This window comes from Tribolium madens, unplaced genomic scaffold (assembly GCF_015345945.1).
Source record: "Tribolium madens isolate multiple individuals breed KSU strain unplaced genomic scaffold, Tmad_KSU_1.1 Scaffold_20;HRSCAF=117;Tcas5.2_LG4, whole genome shotgun sequence".
Taxonomy (NCBI): domain Eukaryota; kingdom Metazoa; phylum Arthropoda; class Insecta; order Coleoptera; family Tenebrionidae; genus Tribolium; species Tribolium madens.
The window spans coordinates 3,927,070-3,942,522 of NW_025400985.1; the positions used below are offsets into that span (position 1 = coordinate 3,927,070).

Here is a 15,453-nt window from a genome sequence, read left to right on the forward strand (position 1 = left end):
TTTTATTGTTAATACAGAATGTGTTACCTCTATTGAAATATTAATTCATGTTTAGTTTTTCTAAGAATATTTTTTTACATTTTATAATAAAAATTTAAAATGTGTCTATTACTCTATTGCCTTTCAAAAAATGAAAAATCTGGGACAAAAATGAATTTTAAAACGCAATTTGGGCTTGCAAATTCATATATTTTGTTCTGATTTGAAAGTGAATATTTTATAAAGGTTTTAATTGCAAAACATATCAAATTTCTGATTTGGGCCATCTGTGGGTAAATCAGARCRAAGCCTAAAAAAATAAAATTAATATTGTCCATTGCATAATCTAATAACTATTATACCTTATCGTAAACTAGACATTTGCAACCCTAGCACACAACTACTTCAAAAAAAAATATATTGGGAAAATCCTACAATTAATGAAACAAAAATTTGTGGGTTCATTCTTGCGAAACAAATACAGGGTGTTTACAGTCTTGAAGTTGAAAATCGACCTAGTAATAAAAGAGTACAGAAATACTGTAATTAAAAAAAACTTACACATTTGTTATTATTAAAAATGTTATTTAACTCCAAAATATTGGTACACAGTTTGAAGGACACTCGAATTATTTCTTAGTTCAGATAAAATTATATTGTTGCAACAAATAACAAAATCGTATCCACAAYAATGAAAGAGAAAAGTCACTTCATAGTTTTGGACACTGTCATCATTTGATTTGCTTTTGCTTTAGTTTTTATGAAAATTCAAAGATTTTCTGTTTAATCTCTTTCAGCGAAATGGTTTCCAAATTTATGAACATAAAATATTAAAATAATAAATTGGTTGTCGTGATTATGATTTACGCTGAAACACAAGTTATGGCCATTGTTGCAGCCGAAGCAGCAGTTCTCAAACAAATAATATAAAATGAATTATTTTCTTTCACAACGTGAATTTTTGTTTTATATAGCATATCATTTTTCTTCTACCATGAATATCATCCCTTTTAAATATCAACCTCAAGACCGTATACACCCTGTATACTAAAAATGATTCTGGTACGTATGGCCCATTACAGAGGATCACTGCGAATTCGGATTTAATGATATTGTGGGGAAGTTGGAAAACCCACAAGAATCCCGATTAGGATTCAGATTTTAAATAGATTTCAATGACTTCTAATATTTACGTTATGTTTTTTATTGTTAATACAGAATGTGTTACCTCTATTGAAATATTAATTCATGTTTAATTTTTATAACAATATGTTTTACGTTTTATAATAAAAATTTAAAATGTGTCTATTGCCTTTTAAAAAATGAAAAATCTGAGACAAAAAAATTTAAATGAATATTTTTCATTGCATAATCTAATAACTATTATACCTTATAGTAAACTAGACATTCGGAACCCTATTTTAGTTCCAAATTCTGTACCATAAGTAGCAAGAAAAAAAATTGCTGTTTGAATTTTTTTTAGTTCTGCAATTGCAATTTTACGGTACTTACTTTCTAAACGAAACACTGAAAAACCTGGACACTTTTTGAATCGAAGATTTTTTTAAATTAAAATCTTTGGTGTACAGATTTGGTTTACTCACCCGGTATGAAGCAAATCGTCGAGTGTGCAAGAAAAAGGAATAAATATCCTGTGGTGGTAGTCGCGCTTATACATTCTAGAGGGGATTTATCCTTCTAATAGTGTTGCGAGTAAATAACGGACTCTCGGAAAGAATTTTAATGAAAGTGTTGAGAGGGAAATCGAAAATCAGTTTGTACCTTGTACTTATTAATCTCCGTGCAATCCGTATGCGCATATAGATTGGTAGGAATTGGGTCGACGCAGGACACGATCATCGAAACTTGTCCAGACTCTCTTAAAATTACATCAACTTCAATTTCCGGCTTGCGTGTTGAATGTGTTTAACCGCGATCCTTTGAATTGCTAATTTCGGAATTTATGAAGCCTCCCATCACACATATCTAATGGAAGAGAAGCCTTAAATCCCGCCGAATCCTTGTACCAAACCAATTAACTCAAGTGTAGTTCAATAACAGATTTTTACTCGCCGAGATACAGTAATATGGAGTTTTTACAGCCGAGAAAAGACAGACAATGGGAAAAGTTGTCGGATAAAACCTTTTATAAAGCGTAAAGGTGTGTGCTTTTACGGGATCAGATTGATTGGGATTTTTTTAATCAAAAACTAAACTTGCCTTCACATAATGAGATTAGTTAATAAAAATGAGAAAATGTCGGCATACCACAGTTTCGTTTTAAGCTTTCAGCGTCATGCAATTAATCCCAGAAGTTTCTTCAAAAGTAAACTCAAAGCATTTTAGATAAACAAGAAAAAATCATGAATTGGAGACTAGTTATTAGAAGCCTTGGAGCAGCAACAAAAGATATAACCTGCCTGTGTCTGTTCATACAATGCACTCACTTGGGAAATAGCCTTATTGTCGGCATTGTGAGCTAACATTCAATACTTATTAATTTTGACCAAAAGGAATCTCTATAAATGTAACAGTCACCAGAGAATGAGAACCAAACAATTTTAATGCAATCAACCGACATTATTGCGACAAGGGTCTCTTTTCTCTAGTTTGTTTGTTAACTTTGGGGGTGTCAACGTCACATATCGAAAGTGATTGATTGTAGACAAAGGCCGACCACTTAAACCAGATCAAAGGACTTTGACCAAGTTTACCCTTTTTCAAGCAGGCCAATATTAACAAATTTCGCAAAATTTCTAAACGAATTTACAAGTAGGGGATAATAATAAATGAAAATCTTTCTCAGGCTTTTTCCTTTTATTGGGAACGACCGGTTTCGGCTTTAGGACATCTTCTGGTTCCAATACTAATTAACAAGATTTGTCAGTTTTAAAAGGATTATTAGAAGACATAACAAACACTTTAAAATAAAAAATAATAATAATTAATAAAAGGAAAAAAAACCTGAGAAAGATTTTCACTTATTATTATCCCCTATTATAATAAGGCTCAGGAACATGATCATAACCAACAAATTTACAAGTGGTAAGTTTCGTGATTTGTCTTAGCGCAAAACGAATAAATGGTTTTTTAATGTTTGTCTGGAAACCAATCAACTAGAATTATAAAAGTGCGAGCATTATGTAAAAGATATGGGGAACTTGAATTATTACACTTGAGTAAAGCACCCTCAAATACTTTGACTATTTTTTCGGATGAAATTGGATCAGCTTATCGATTTGTCGCAAGCATGGATTCTAAACTTTAAAATTCATCTTTTTGTTAACAATACAATCGAGAAACTTTATTTCCCAAGGTATAAAAAGATAGATCTGTAAGTGCTGTTTAAAAGATAGGTACAAGCAGAAGTAGTCACCAGTTTTGCACTTTATATTTAATTATACATTATTTAGTATAATTTAAATATTTTTTTCAAATAATTGTTTTGTGAAATTAGATGTTGTTTACGTTTTCTTTTTCTTTCGAGTGAAGCTTTACAAAAATACGAGTATAAAATAATTGCTTAAGCAATTATTTTTCTATAACTGAGGCTTTCAATTCTATTCAATTAATTTAATCAAGGAGAAAATTGAACTAGATAGAGAAGTTCTACTATCTTATTTTACTCAAATAAAAGTTTCATATTTTTAATGTATGAAATTAATTTCATGAAATAGTATATTATAAAACGAGAGAAATACACGATTATTTCTGACGTGACTTGAGATAAAAAACTGAGTATAATTCTTTAACAAAATTGAAAAATTAACGTAAAGCTCTAGCATTTCTTGAAATTACATCATGGCAAAAATAAAAATGTTTGTTGGCGATGAGTCAATCAATGAATAGGAATGACTTACAATGGCGGACACAGAATTTTGGAAATCATATTTATGACAATTCAAAAAATGTCAACGAGTAAGCCAAGCTTTATTGTTAAAAAAATTGTTTAAAACGACAATAAAAGGGCAAACTACAGGAACTAGTATAAAAATAGTATATTATGTCATTAGGAGTAAAAGTGATATTTTATGTGGCAAAGCTGAACGTCGATTTTGCTACATAAACTCACTTTTACTCTAAATAACATATACTATTTTATACACAAAAGTATTCAAATCGAGAGTAAAGAGCAACACAATAATTATCAAGTAAATGAACAAAATCATTTTGTGTTGAGCTTTTCGAAAGTGTTTATTGATTTAGTGTTTGTAGTGCAAAATGCCAAATTCTGGTAATCTACAGAGTGTTCTGTAAAGAGACCAAAAACAAAAGAAAATGCCAAGTTAGATAAGATATCAGGAACATTAAAAAAATAAAAAAATTTGAAGCAGCGAGAGAAACAAGAAAGAAACAAAGTTAGTAAATGTCAGGTAAAAGTGAAAAACGCTTAGGCGAAAAAACAGTGTTTTTACTCCATGTCTGAAAGGTAAAACTTTTACTTGTGTCGTTTAGTCATAAAAGATTTTTTTTTCTGACGGTTGAAGGTAGACTTATTTCATACGATCTTGAAGCACTTATTCTTGCATTCGTGGTTCAAGACTGGTCTTACCAAACTTGTTTTTTAATATACACTTAAAATATTCAAAGTTTCTATTCATCTCTAGTATTAAATAAAATTTCTGGATTTTTTTAGAATAAAACAATTCTTTATCAATTCCCATAAAGAAATGAATTAAAAATGCATTTTATGCCAATAAATATTTTAATTTTAACTTGTAAAATCTATCAGTCAGCGTTATAAATATTTCATTTTAAGAAACTCAAAATTATGTATTTTAATGCAAGATTGAGATTTAGTTTTGCTGCTTTTATAGATTTTAAGTGTACCTACTTTCTTGTATGCATTCAGAATATATTATAAAAAGTGTTTTGTGTAAATAGTGAGAAAGCCGGGGGTAAAATTCTAAATACGACGCGTCGATGTAGCAAAATATTTTTCTCTTACTTTTAAGTGATTTGAGTTGGAACGATGTTTATTGAATTTAAAATTGGCTTTATAAAACCTAATATTTATTTGTATACAATTAACGATTTTACTTTAAATCAAAATATTTCTGAAATTTTCAAACACATCATTTTTCAACTAAACCTATTTTTAAATAACAACACACAATATTGTTTGGTGAAAAGCAGACCTTCACATTAATCATAATCCAAAGTTTATTTTAGCAACGACAATCCTGCAAGTTATTGTTCCCACAACCTCGTCCATCACGTTAACAGCGCTGTTAAAATTTTATTCAAAGAAACTAAAAACGATTTTAACATGCGCATAACAAAACTTTTATTTTTACACTGCTCAAGACAATCTGAATATATTGATATCTAGTGGAAGCCAAAATGCTGGAAAGCATCGTCTCGCAACAAATCAAAACAATTGTACAGATTCGAGCCTCGAATCGAGGATTCTCCCCCGAAAATTCAGTTGCCACTAAATGAGTCTATAACCTTGCAGAAAAACGATGTTTCGCTATTAGATTTGGGAATTTATGAGGTTGCTTATACAAGTGCTTCAAAAAAAATTGATTGATGTCACGATTTCTTCTAAATAAATCACGTCCAATGCCAAAGTGATTTGATATGGCTTGAGGTATCGAAACTCCTGCCGTATCGTTTTATTCTAGTCCATCAAACGAGAAGTGGTATAAAAGCAGCTAATGCAGTTGCTCAGTAACACCTTTTGGCTATTTATTGGAAAACGTGGCTACGGCATTATTCATCAGATACCAAAGGAAATGTGAAATGTCTCCATTATCACGCTGTAAATAAAACAATAAACTTGAAAATGGAGCAGGTGCTTTATTGTGAATTATAGCTGATAAATTGTAATTTGGATTTTTAACAATTTGTACTAACGACCAAGTTTTTAGTGAGGATTTTTATCTCTTTGTTCTTTCAACTGGCCACATAGATAAGGTCGAATTTATACGTTTGGGCATTATGCTGAATGTGGTTTTTTAGAGGCGTTTTAATTTAATAATTTCTAACCAGTCTGAAAATTATTTCAATTTGTATTCAATATTTTATTTCTGTCACAAAGTTTGAAAAGTTTTTTGTTTCATGCTAGGTTTAAATCAATTTTAAATTTAATTAATAAAAACCAAAATATTTAATGTACTCCAGTTTCAATTTTTTTTTTGAATTAAAGATGTTTACTATTTCGATTCCAATTAGAGAAGTTAAATAAGTCTTTTGATCTTGTATTGCAATAGCTTTGAGAATTTTTACATTAACGTACCATTTTATTAAAATTGGATTTTCTACAGATTTTTGTATTGGAATAGTTATTTCTTCAAAAAATTTACACCATCCTTGTTAAGATAATTTCTAAATGAAAATAAAAATCGAGAACTTAGTTTGCCCATATTTTTTTAACAGTTTCATCATTACATTTTGCAATTTAATACATTGTTAAAAAGATTGTTTTGTTGTATTTAACAAAATTTACGACACTACTCATTTCTGAAACAAGCGCTAGCCTGGCGCATCCACCATTTGCATATGACATTTTTATTAGATTTATTTTTATGTTAATTAGCATTTGAATCTCCTTTAAAAAATTTTAAGTGACATCAAAGATTTTACACACTAAATATTGTAATCATAAAGCAACATTTTAGTTATAAAGGGAATTTCTACAATGTTGTAACTACTTTTTTATTTACAGTTGCATGCAATATACAGAGTGTGGCAAAACTCGCGTTTCAGAAAAAAACTTCAAGTAAGATAAGATACTAAGAACATGGAAAAAATGTTTAAAATTCTGTCAAAACTTTTGACATTTTTTTTTACATTTGAAATTTTTTTGTCTATTTAATGGTACTGATGATCTTGTATATGAGAGTTACAATTGAGGATACATCTTCCTTGTTTCCTCTTCTAATATCCTGACCCAAAAAAAAAACTAGAAACATTATTTTTCCAACAGAAATAAATACTCAAAGTGCAAAATTTAAACTCTCATAACTTCAAAATTTTTATAGATAGAATTATTTTAATTTTTTTTCCATGATCCTGGTATCTTACCTTACATGCCATTTTCCTCTGAAGCGCGAGTTCTGGCGCATCCTGTATTTAAGTAGTCAACGTCACTAAATGATTACTATTAAAAATGTGAAGTTTAAAAAACAAGTCATAAACGAATTTGTTAATCTTCTGAACCATTATTTGCGAGCAGAATACTAAGCTTTATCTACGACTTTGAAATATTTTTGATCTTTGGTATTGACAAAGTTGACGTTTTAATTTAATTAATAAAAATGTCAAATTGTGTTCAAAAAGTAAGGCATACAGAGAAGAGTCTTAAAAAATAAATTTATACAGAGTGTTAAAAAACATTGTAAAATTCTTCAGGAGGTAATAGTATGGATCAAAACAAACAAAAAAGTCTTAATACGTAAATATGGGTCCGCAAAGTAACGGTTTCAATGATATCAAAGATTATTCGTTTTTTGAAACGTTTATTTGCAACCTGTTCAAATAAAAAAGAGAAGCTTCTAGTAGAAATTCTAAAAATTTTCACATTCGATGATTATTAACCCTTTTTTGGTTTATTTGGGTCCATACTATTACCGCCTTAAATATTTTACAATCTTTTTTTAACACCCTGTATACTCAGTTTAGAAAACCTTATAAATTTATTTTTTAAAGTTCCACTAATACATTAATAAAGTCGTGAAAACAATGATTGACACTGAATTTCGAAAATCTAATTTTACGCTTTTAAATTTGTGTTAAGACGATAATAAGTTTTGAATTAAAAGTTGGTATAAAAAATATTAGAATTCGAATTAAGAAAAGGTACTTAATTAATGCGTTCAAATCCACTTTGCGCCCTGCTGTGTTGTTTCAAACGAATGTTCACTAAACATAATTCATTTTTTAATTGACATTTTGTTTTTCACCAGATTACAAAAAAATCAATTTAGCAGTAATAAAGACCATTTTAAGATCAGCAATTCTTTACATTACATTACATTTTTTTAATGGCTAAGTAACTCTGACGTAAGCACGAATTTGAAACCCATATTACGAGTATTATAAATCAAACTAATTGGACCATTCAGCGTTTATGTCACTTAAATGCAATATTAATTTTATCTCCAATAAATTATTAGTTTATAATAGGTGTTTATTTAAATTTGGCATCATAGTTGGCGGTGATATGAGTGTATTGTGAACGGACCACAATTTTTAATACGAGGTGTCAAATGTCAGATTAATAACTTTCATGGATAGCTTTGACACTATATTTAAATAAATTTAAATAACAATTTACGTAATTATTATTAGTGGCAAAATATGTGCCAACTGAGTATGATAAATAAGTCTTCTGTTTGCGGTTTTATAATTTTTATTTGCACACTTAGTAAACTCTGATACCATTAACTATTTGGATTGCATTTTCGATTCTTAATCGCTCAGTATCAAATTACCCTTTCATCCGTTTAAAGCAAACAAAGTCCCATCCGACTCACCTGAAACTTTGCGAAACTTAAACCGGAGGATTGAGAATCGGCGTGTCTTTGTCAAAGTACGCCGGCAAGTTTCGCCGGAAAACACACATCTAACAAAGTGCCGTTTTCGGACTTTTGTTGGGTCTCTTCACCACGCGACACTGACGATTCGTGCTTCCATAGACACAGATTTATCACAGACGGTGCGCATACCAGTCGCGCAAATGTAGCGCGTGTACCATCCTCAACTTTACAAGACTTTAATTCCCAAAGGCTTGATACACTTTTTTGAGAATATACCGATGACATAAGCTCCTTACAGCTTTGATTTGTTATGCAAGACAAAATTGAGGCGGGAGGTGTGGCAAAAACGACAACTTTTGAATCTCTGCTTGGCACGTGCCACAAAGAGGAAATAGTCGAGCATTGAAATGACGAAAAATAATATAGCTAGTTGAAAAAGTCTATTAGTGACTTTTAAATTGATTAAACAGTGTTCGTACGCTTTTAGATCTATATTATGTCCACGAATTAGACAAAATGCTACAATTTTGTTTTTTTTTCCAAAATTTCAAAATTTTTGACAGAAATAGATATCTTTGCTGCATATTATCTGCTGTCTTTTTCTTCTAATAAAGAGTAAAAAAGTGTGTAGTGAGTAAGGAAAAAGAGGAATTGATTTTTTTGTTAGAGAAATAGTGCATTACTATTGGTGGAGTAATTTAAATTCATTTCAGCATTTTGCATTACTTATTTGGTGCTGTCAAAATTAAGGCAATTCTTGTTATTTTGTTTGGCATTTTCATGTATTTATTAATTTTTTGGTTTGGCAAAAATTCAAAAATTTAATTTGACAGATTTGATATTTCTCATTCGTTTCAAAACTGCGTAACTTTTATAAAAATATATTTTTTTAATTATGCAACTAACAATATATACAATTTGTTTCCAAATTGTCTAACCTTCACAAAAATATATTTTTAAAGTTTTGCAATTAATATACAGAATTTGTATAACAAATTTATTATTTTGATTTTCTTGAAGACTGTGAACTACATTGACGCGAAATGACAACAACTGTCAGAAGTGTCAGATTGAATGATGGAAATTCAACGCACTCTTGGTGGATTTTTTTTGTTTAATTTTAATTTTTATGGATTTTTGGCTCAAATAATATTAATTAACAAAAGTCACTCATCCGGTTCAGTAAAGGTTGGATTGAATTTTCATTTTTCATCATCGTTTATTGTCGAAAGTTTGATATTTTTGATATAGTGGTCAGCAAAATTGCTCTGTCGTCCCCATTTTCCTCTCTTGTTCGAGAGAGATGGTTAAATTAATTTTTACAGGGGTTGAGAGAGTTGGAGCTATCACGTTTTAATAATAGATCATAATAAAAATTTTAAAAAACTGTATAGGACATTGATAGATACTAATCTAGTCCATCGCCTAAAATTAATTTCAACTATACAGCGTGTCTCAAAAAAAGTTACTACACAAACAAAACACCATATGTTTCTTGGAATTTTTATTAGTCGATTTCGCTTAGTTTTAGAAATAAGACGTTCTTTTTTTGACGAAAACATGCACTTTTAAAAAATGTATTATTTTTATTAAATTTATTATATTTATTAAGTTTGTATTGTAACTTATTTTTGAAACACGCTGTATAACCCACTATAAAATCATTTTTCTCATGAAGGTAATAGTCTAAGGATTACAACTATCTGCATTTTATCAAAATTTTTTTACCTAAATTGCAATTTTGCCAAAAAAAATCGCAAAACTCAAAAACAAAAGAAAATTTCGTTCTCAAAATACCATTACATTTTTTATATTACTTTAATTTATATTAATTATTATTTTCTGAAGGCAAATGATTAAACAAAAACGCTTAGTTTCATACTTTATATTCACCGTGTGTATGTATTTATCTTACGATTAAATTTTATTCAACAATTACATTTTTAACGGACTTAACCAAATTACAAATTACAATACGAATTACTGTCGCTTGAAACAATTTTTAAGAACATACATGATGGAGAGAAGTAAAATGCTTTTTACTGTACAAAAAATGACAGCTGTCGAGTTGAATTTTTAACATTTTTAACACCTTTTAAAATTTTACGATTTAGAATTTATGATGTAAGAGTCTTGTAACGCAAATATTGGACGAAAATTTGTCTGTTATTTTTAGTCTTCATTTAAAAAAAGAAGTCATCGCTTAGATAAACAAAAGTAGCACGACACGAAAACAAAGAATTAATTTTCTTTCGCAAAAATCAGGATAACAAAAGTGGCATAAATCATTGTGTCTAGAAAACACCATAGATGAATCTGTTTCCGGAAGCAGCTTTTGTAGCACTATTTATTTATTCTTTGGAAGATTTGTCACTGGACGTTTTTATGAAACGATTCGGAGTTTATTAGCAGTTTTAATGAAATTCATTGTTCTAATAATAAAATGTAATTTCCTGAAGTTATCTTGTAATATCCAAGAGAATAGAATCATAAGATTATTTCCGAATCTGAATAGCAATAAAATGAGAGATAAACTTAAAACCGACAAAGACTGCATCAAACGCTCAAACTTTCCTTTTTATGTATTTCCTAGTTATATTTTATATTTTATCGTTCAAGATAGGAACTGTGAGAAAGATTTAAAGCTTAGTTTTATTCCCGTGAACAATATAATGTTCAATAAATCATCCAATTAACTTGGAAACTGTTTATGATTCGTGAAAATAAGTGATTGAATAAATTCAATCAATAAACGTTTTAGGGAGATTATAAATTGTCTGCTTTGCTTAGTTAGAGGACCCAAAATATATTAACACAAACTTTGCAAGACAAACTTTTGCGTGCTAGACCACAAACAATTTTTTTTTAATTTGCTGAATGAGCTGAGACTCTCGATGATCGATGCGAAAATCCTCGTCTTTTACCTTTGACACCCAAAGTCACAAATTAATAATTAATACCATTTCCGAAGGGTTTTTCACCCGTATTAATAAGTAACCGAATTGCAAAACGGAAAAATGAGGATTTGAATAATGCTGATGAGCGTAAGCTGAAGGACACTCGATATCTGAAGTTGTCTCTTGGTTCCTTTTAAACTCTCATTCTTTTTTAACCTAGACCTGAATGCATCATCGATAATTCACTTGACACACAAATCAAATCATTCACGTTATGCCAATATCGAAACTATTAAAATTTCATCCAATATTAATAATGACCGCAGCTGTAAATCAATGTGGTTGGATGTTACATGGACGAAGAATAAACCTACAATTTAATAGAAATAACGGCGACAACCGGATTGAACGCAATCGAGGGCTCTAATCAATCAAACACTAGTCATGTTCTGTTACATCACACCATTATTTCAAATGACACTGACGGCTGATATTATATGAACGAGAGGGTTTAATCGGAAGGTAGCGAAATATATGCGCAAAATAATTACAACACTCCTCTTTGCGCGCTAAAACGAACATCTTGCAGCTTTTTATTAAAAATTCGCGGAGGAGTAAAAAGCTATTCTTAAATTTTTTCACTTTCAACCAGTGGCGGCTCGTCATGGGAGGCAGTGCCTCCTCAGAGGAAATATAAGTTAAAAATAAAATAATTTACTAGAAATTACAATTTTTATATAATTTTATCATCAATAATTTTTTATTTGTTCAAATGTTGATTGTTTTGCTATAAATAATAGTAAACCAGTTTTAACACTGAAATCTGTCAAAATTTGCAACGGTGTCTTTTGCAATAATCCAAGATTGCAAAAATGCAAAATGTAGTGTAGGTTTTTTAGTGTAGTGTATGGTAGAATTACTAAATTAAATTAAATTAATTAAATAGCATTACCCCACTTGTGGCACATCAAATGAAAGCTATTTTAACAAGCTTTTCAAAAGTTTTTACCAAAATTGAATCAGACCATCCGTTTATGAGATACGGTGTTCTAATAAAAACGAACCACCTTAGAAAAAAATTGCAAAAGAAAACCCGAAACAGGTTAATTTTGTTTTTAAAAAGGACACTACGCAATTTTAAAGCACCTTCACTAACTCTTTAACCTCTATGCCACTTAACTCTAAAATGTCAAATAGCACCAACCACTAGTGATACAAAAAATGAAAACACATTTCTAAACATTCATAAAATATCGACAAAAAAACTAACCTTTCAGCAGTCAATATGTACAAAGGAATTTAAGAACTACATTACTCTTTTTAGGTACTTACATTAAGTTATAAGAAACTTTATTACCTCCTGTCCTTTAGAACGATTATTTTGACAGTAAAATATAAAAATTAAAAAAAGTTTCTTACAGCTCCAATAATACTTATAACAATATTAGTAATAATTACTAATTAGAAACATTATCTTTTGCAAATATCTTATGAATAGGTATCTTTAGAAAAGAGGTTCAAATAACATTTTGAAAACACTTTTATTTGATCTGTCGCAAGTGAGTCGGTTTGAAATTCCGAAATTGAAGTGGAACAAGTTAAAGGGGTTAGTGGGGATGCTTAAAAAAATGTGTCAAAAAATGTATTTTTTTTTAAACAAAATTAACCTTTTTCGGTTTTTTTTGCAAATTCTTTCTGGTTTGTTTTTATTAGAACACCTTGTATCTTATAAATGGATGGTCTGATTCTATTTTGGTAAAAAGTTCTAAAAAACTTGTTAAAATAGCTTTCATTTGATGTGCCACAAGTAGGATAGTGCTATTTAAATTTTGAAAGTTGGGGTGCGTGAGGGGTTAAAAGGTTACTGGGGATGATTTAAAAATTACGTCAAAAAATGTCCCCCTCGGAAACAAAATTGACCTGTTTTGGCGTTTTTGCAAAAATTTTTTAGTTTCTGAGATATTCGTGGTGGCTCGTTTTCATTGAAACACCCTGTATAATTTTTCCTACGCTCCAGCAAAAAAAACTTCAATACTAACGATTTTTCAATTTTTTTTCAGTTTTGCCATTAAATCTAGCAGCATGTTTTTCAGTTTCTATGGGGGAGGTAAAATTTCTACCTCCCTGAGAGGTTTTATACAGGGTGTTTCACACAACTTTACAAGGCTTGCCTAATGTACGAACCCAAAAATACAAAAGTCACAAAACACTGGATACAAAAAATACACATCGAATTATTTAATTTTTGAAAACCCATGACAGTAGTTGTCAAACTAATCATTGTTTCATTAATAGTCATAAACTGCAGTTTTTCAGAAATAATTATCATTCGTTCTATTAAGAGATGGCATGAATATGATTCTAGTTTATCTATCTTAAGCACTAACTAACTAAAAACGTTGTAATTTTTTAAAGGATGAACAAACTAGAGAAGATTATCCAATTTTTCAAAATTTCTAATCGAGTTTGTATCGGAATATGTGTTATTGATTGCATCTTACAGGCGCAAGCCTCGTAAAATTATGTGAAACAGCCTGTATATTCACAGATGAGGGAGGTAATTGGCCACTTTCCTTTTTGAAATTAGAGTGGAAAAACTTACTTTCTCTTAGGGTCGTAGGAAAATTAATTAATAATATAGTTTTGTGAATTCCTGGTATATTCAATATGAGTGGTTAACTGGAAGCAAAACAAATAAAAAAAATTTGGGGCATTTTCAAGTCGTGGTGAATAAGCATGGTCTAAAACTGGGGTATGACAAATTAAAAAAATATATCAAGGGCAATAGAAAGACACACGAAAAGTCAAGAACATATGTATGAGTAGCAAATTACATCTCTAGGGTAAATAAAATATAGCCACAAATGTAGATTTGGCCCCGAAAATGGAAATTAATAAATTTAATAAATCGTTCAAAAAAATTGAAAAATTTTAAAAAGGTTAGTCAATTTTTGTATTTTTCTTTGCTGTTAAAAGTGAGCTTTTCGTGGTCAGTAGATAAAGTCGCGGTCAAATCATAGTGGCCATTTATAGGCGTAATAGATTTTATATGTGAAATATTTTAACCCGACTTTTTCAGAATTGTCATTTTTGATAGATATGTCCCTAAAAAACAATTGGATGTTTAAAGTCGGATTTACACAACTCAATTTTTACAAATTTACACAGAGAAGTGGCCACTATGATTTTACACGTATATTACTATTTTTTTATATAAAAAAAATCTGCCTCCTCTTAATAAAAGACTACGAGCCGCCACTGCTTTCAACCACTAAAATCACTAACATGCGGCGGGCTCACATTCTATATTTAAATTTCATATGAATAAATATCGTTAATTTTCCCGAAAGACAAGCTTTATATCTTTTTTTTGAATTTAGCGATCAAAAACCACATTCCAAAAAAATTCAATTATAGAGAAAGCTCGTCGTGGAGAATTATGCCGAGGAATATTTTAGCTATGTAATATTTTCTAGTCATTCCTCGTAAGAGCGCCTAAATTTGTCAATCTCCAGTGCAAGTTCTTGCCATCACCTGCAACCGATTTCGTTGTCAATTATTCAAGACGTACCCCAAATCCGAGTTATTTACTAATTAACTGTCACGTCACTTCCAGCAAAAACCCAGCTTTGCTGTTTTTATTATATTCTCGTTGTTTTATTCAAACGATTCCAACACGTGGTCCTTGTGACATTTGTGGAATGATTTTAATACGATTAAAATCACTTTACTTTAGTTGTATACATGAATAATAATTAGATCTTTGATCTAAATTATTCAGAACAGCGACTGTGTTTCAAATTAACATCTTTCTACTTTTAGCCAATAATGCATCGGGAATTAAAACGAAGAATCACCCCCAAACACAGTCAATTAACCTCCCCAATCATCGTTATCAACAAACGTTGCATTAAACAATCTAAATTTGGTCCGCACTACGAAGCGTGAAAAATATGATAGGAGTTTTTCAGCGCGTTGACTATAATCCGATCCGATAATCACTCCTAATTCTTGGCAAATTGCCATCTTTGCAGAAGGAAATTACCTCGGTCTACCCACAATTGAGGAGCGGGGTGTAGTCATTAAAATCTCGA

At 30.1% G+C, this 15,453-nt stretch overlaps 1 protein-coding gene across 1 annotated transcript in view; it reads right to left on the reverse strand.

Annotated features, from left to right (window-relative positions):
• Positions 1–8,589, reverse strand: part of LOC123005020 (gamma-aminobutyric acid receptor alpha-like) — a 34,454-nt gene extending 25,865 nt beyond the window's left edge. The window contains exon 1 of the mRNA XM_044398607.1: positions 8,460–8,589. The gene's annotated coding sequence lies outside the window, so the exon portion shown is untranslated. The remainder of the gene's footprint in view (positions 1–8,459) is intronic.
• Between the last annotated feature and the right edge of the window lie 6,864 nt (positions 8,590–15,453).